This window comes from Branchiostoma floridae, chromosome 10 (genome assembly GCF_000003815.2).
Source record: "Branchiostoma floridae strain S238N-H82 chromosome 10, Bfl_VNyyK, whole genome shotgun sequence".
NCBI lineage: Eukaryota > Metazoa > Chordata > Leptocardii > Amphioxiformes > Branchiostomatidae > Branchiostoma > Branchiostoma floridae.
The window spans coordinates 5,438,599-5,443,661 of record NC_049988.1 but is presented as its reverse complement, the minus strand read 5'-3'; the positions used below and the strand labels follow the sequence as shown (position 1 = coordinate 5,443,661).

Genomic DNA, 5,063 nt, shown 5'->3' with positions numbered 1-5,063 from the left:
AACACGCTTCTGCTGTGCCACGCGATCTCACGCACTCTATAAGAAAAGATTGAGTCTGATATGAATCGCATTTTGGCTCATCATTGAAACTCCTGCCAACACGGAGAAACTTCAGTGAAGCAAAGACAAGCAAACGCCTTTTTGTCGCCCCTACTTCGAGCATTGATTAAGTCATCTGGGTCGTGATTGTATGACAGCGTATTGAGACGTTTCTGAAAAATGACATCGTTGTTGTTTACGTTATAAAGTCAGCCTGTTGCTCATATTTCACACGACGCTTAGATACCCACTCATGTCACAACAAAAACATATTTTACAATTTCTTGAAGATGTCAATACAAGTCATCACGCATAACAGAGCTGCCGTACACAAGCGGAGGCAGTTGCGCGTGTACGTGTCGTAATTAGACCGTGTTCAATCGATTATATGGATGACATCCGCGAGCATCAATTTTCGTCCGTTTCCAAAGAACATTTTCGATCGTACACCGGAGCTGCAAAATGAATGAATCAATGCCGTGAATTGCAAACGATAAACGCACCTCTGAAACGGAACTCTGTGTCTGTAGTCTTTTTTGACATTCCTGACCACCTAGATTTCATAATGAAAACAGCTTTTTAACGAGCTATTTAAGTCGCTCCTTTGTATTCTTTTGGGGGTTCCCAGAAGATATCATCCATGTAATCGAATATACTTGACCTTAGCTATGGACACTCATTGTTCGACACCATTAGAACAATATCTAATTGACGTTTAAATTTTACCTCAAAAGAGAAAAGAAGATATCGACTTTCATTCTGGCCGTCTCTTTTAAAAGAAAAACGGAAATGAAAAGTAAGATTTATCTAAAAGTCATTTATTCTCCTTGTTCTGTAGGTATGTTCAGTCAAGAAAGAGAAAGTAATCTATTTACTGACAGTTAGATACATATCTTTATCGCAATTATTACATTAGATTTATCATATCATGCACTAAAATAACGTGTACAATTTCTTACTATTATTACATTAATCTATTTTAAGAACGTGTAGCCATTCAGCCTTACCTGCTGTACGACGGGTCGCGCTGTCTGCGGGGAGTGTTTCTTGGTGACCACAGTTGGAACAGGAGTCGTTTTGGGTGAGTTTCTCCGGACCCTGCCTATCGTCGGTTCAACAACAGATGCTAGATAGAGGAAAGAGACATGTCTGTAAATAAAACTTGTCTTCAGCAGTAATACAACGTGTGAACCACCCAGAATCGAATGTAAATGTACGTCAAACTGACGACCAGGGCAAATTCTAGCCTAATAATCTGACGCAGATATGCAACTGACTTTGTTCTTTGAAAAAAATTGATTTCTTGATTGAAATGTACAAAAGTAGCAAATAATTGTTTTCAATAATGATGTTAATTGATCAAAAGGAAGAAATTGGAATGTTCCGAATCTTCTTGGTTCTTATGTCACCATTCTCAAAACAGATACTAAAACACTTTAATTTGTCCGTCCTATCAAACTGATCGCTGATAGACCTCTCCCAGTAGTAATGGCGGAAAGGAATCAAGTCTTACAAGGTGCAAATGTAAACTACGGAAACATTCCTTCAAGTCAACGTGGCTTAGTTGGGAGAACGAGGTATTTCAGTACTAATGCTACTTCCCGAGGTTTTCATCCATCGTCTGAAATATTTCTATCAATATTACATTAAGCATGAATGTATGATATGAAAGTCTGTAGTCCCGCCATGTACGGTACCGTGCTCGGTAAGTAACGCTGGTATTGATTGTGGGATGACGGAGATATCTGATGGCGAAAGGTGGATTCAGTGTAGCGAGACCGAAAATCTCTCTCAGCCAAATTTCATGGCAAATCCCTTCCTTACTGCTAATGAAGATATAAATCTATACACGATTTACAGAGAAAACTAATTTTGTTCCGCACATTCCACACGTGCCATGTAAACTAAAGTTGCCCCTGTGTAATTTGACATGCTGTGAATTTATGCATGGCAACATCTATATGCCTACCGATTCTCGCAGAATAGGCAAGGCGTTAAACAATATTGTTAAGTCGTTTTGAAAATTGGCAATATTGCAGCTAAGTTAACTTCAACTAAAATCCAATGCTTGCATCAGCAATTTTTTTAGATAACTGGATACAAATGAAGCTTGTGACCCAGATGTTTTATTATTATAGAATAAGGTTGAAAAAGGTGGAGATATTTACAATACGATTTTTCGTCTGCAGCCAAACCTGTAAGCTCAATTCCCTACAATTTGGTAGGGATAGTAGATTTTGTATGGAGATGGATGTTTAATCTAATGATTGGTGTATTGATTAATGCATACCGTAGAAATCATGGGTCAGGTATTTACATTAAAGTACTTGAAAGAGCCTGTGAGGTTATTAGGGTTAATTAAATCAATGCCAGGTTGAATCTGGGTGTTTGATTGATCCTGACTCACGGCAGGTAGTAACCAGCCATGGTCTGGTTTGCCAGATCACAAATGAACACTAACTATATTTGCAACCAGGATAAATGAATTGACAAAGTCTTTACAGAACTATGAGTTACCCTTGAAGATATTCATGAATAAAAGGCATGGATATCTAACTATGTCACAAAATGGCTACACCATGCACCTAAAACAAACGGACTGACACAATCACCACCTCGCGCCCGCGGCTAAACAAAACTAGAAGTCGCTACGATCGGCCTCAGGGGAGCATTGGCGTAGAGAGGTTTCAAACGATCAAAGGGATATGTCCAAATTAGGACTCGTCTGAAATGGCTAAAATAATTTGTTCGTGCTTTTGATTGACATGGTTTATGTTTATGTATAGGGCCTGTTTCTTCACGTCTGTCCGGTTTCATCCGACAGGACGCATCACTGTCCTTCATCATTACTTACCCTGAGTCGGCTGATCTTCACAATAATACATTCCACCGTCGTAATCCTCGGTGAGTCACCAAAGCAATTACCCAGGTAGATAGGACTCTGATTATTCTTGGCTCCAAATACTGACGACTAACAAACTATACGAGGTAAAAGTTGGAGGAATTAAATATGTGCCCAAGTTCTTTGTACTAAGGAAAAGGGGTGTCCAAACAAAATGACCGAGTTTAATAGCTGGACACTGAACACAATATTAAGAATGGACAGCAAAGGATGTGTGAAATCGTAGGTAATTTTGGCAAAATTGTTTCAGTTTTTTTTTTTGGGGGGGGGGGATGTTTTTCAACGTTTTTTTATGCATTTTTGTAAATTTTTTTCCCACTTCAAATCATCTCAATTCCTATTAAACCCGACTTGGATTGCAAGTACTTGCATTTTCTTCTCCATTCATCTGTTTAGTGGACTGCTAGCGTTGTTACTTTTAGTCTACAGTCTACAAGTATTTGCTCTAGTAGCATCCTAACAGTTTAGCTCCTGTTGATTCCAATCCAGTAGGCGATGTGTACTTGCCTGTTTTAATAAATAAACTGAAACTGAACTGAGTGTTGATAGTAAGGGAATCCGGTTCGAATCCAGGAAAGCGCAACGTTGCTGAGGCTGCATCCGTCTTTCGGAAGAATGGTCCGATTGTGGGTACCATGTTCAATGTGCCGATTGTGGGTACCATGTTCAATGTGCCGATTGTGGGTACCATGTTCAATGTGCCGATTGTGGGTACCATGCTCGATGTGCCGATTGTGGGTACCATGCTCGATGTGCCGATTGTGGGTACCATGCTCGATGTGCCGATTGTGGGTACCATGCTCGATGTGCCGATTGTGGGTACCATGCTCGATGTGCCGATTGTGGGTACCATGCTCGATGTGCCGATTGTGGGTACCATGCTCGATGTGCCGATTGTGGGTACCATGCTCAATGTGCCGATTGTGGGTACCATGCTCGATGTGTCAATGAGATGCCTCGAGCACAAGAGGAAAGGCTAAAACATATACCCTGCTACTGAATCAGCCAGGAAAGTTGCTCGCACATGTCTTACATATGGCACAGCAAGGTGAACAGCAACAACTCTTACATGGCGTAGTGTCTTTGCCTTTAAATCTTAGATATGCCAGGCAAATGTTATGAATATTTTCATTTGTAAGTAAACTTATTTGTAAGCGTACCCATCAATTACGGTAAGTTATGGCACTATATAACTATATAACTGGGACCAAACCAAACAAACCCAACAGATCGATCATTCATTGACAGCATTAACACGGTTACATCCCAAAAGCAATCAGGGAATGTGGATCTAACAACTAATGTCAAACACAAGTGCTAATATATTTCCTATCGAGCAAGCAAGCTTAAGGCCATTTCCCATGTACTATGTAACATTTTTAAAAGGCAAAACCCTTTTTTGTCTCCATCAACGTGACCTACTTATTTGCTGTAGAATCATCAATCTTTTCATTTTGTTTCAAGCCTGCCCATACCCAACGTCTTGTACATACTCTAATTTGGGATAAGACGGATCGGCTCCTCTGGGCATCATTTGATGGACCGAATGGTTTTAATAGGATACAGCAGAACTTTAATCGATATGATTTTCAAGGAACGTGCTTGAAGGACCAATGTACGCTTTGGGACCATCTCACCAACATGCACATGTCTTAGACATGCTCCACGTACCTTAAGAAACATATTTTCTTATTTCATGAGTTTTTAGAAGAAACATCCTCTTCACACATCCTCCCCAATGAAAAAGGGAATACGTGTTTGTAGTTCATATGGTAAAGAAGCTCAAAGAGTCACGTCAAACCAATGAACATTAGAATAACCTAACATTAAGTTGATAACGTTTGATGAAATCTTAGAGAGAACATGTTTTTGAGCAAAGTCGTAAAGTCATTTTCCTAGACCAGATGCAACAGCTATTTTGAATTATTTTCTAAAAGAGCAAGCAAGTGTCAAAGATAACTAGATACTTGTTTGAATTCCGCTAACGTTGTGAGAAACATTTTATTTTCCAACTGAACCTCCATGAGAGGGGTCACTGCGCGTGGCTACCCCCCTGACGTGACGAATGTGCGTGCTGGTTGCACAGCAGTAAGAGACTTTTATCTAACATGGGGTGTAATTT

At 39.9% G+C, this 5,063-nt stretch overlaps 1 long non-coding RNA gene across 2 annotated transcripts in view; it reads right to left on the bottom strand.

The window, feature by feature from the left end:
• Positions 1–1,052: 1,052 nt before the first annotated feature.
• The window catches only part of LOC118425157, a 33,276-nt gene continuing 29,265 nt past the window's right edge, over positions 1,053–5,063 (bottom strand). For both annotated transcript variants that reach the window (XR_004832274.1, XR_004832275.1), the window contains exon 3: positions 1,053–1,165. This is a non-coding gene — a long non-coding RNA (uncharacterized LOC118425157). The remainder of the gene's footprint in view (positions 1,166–5,063) is intronic.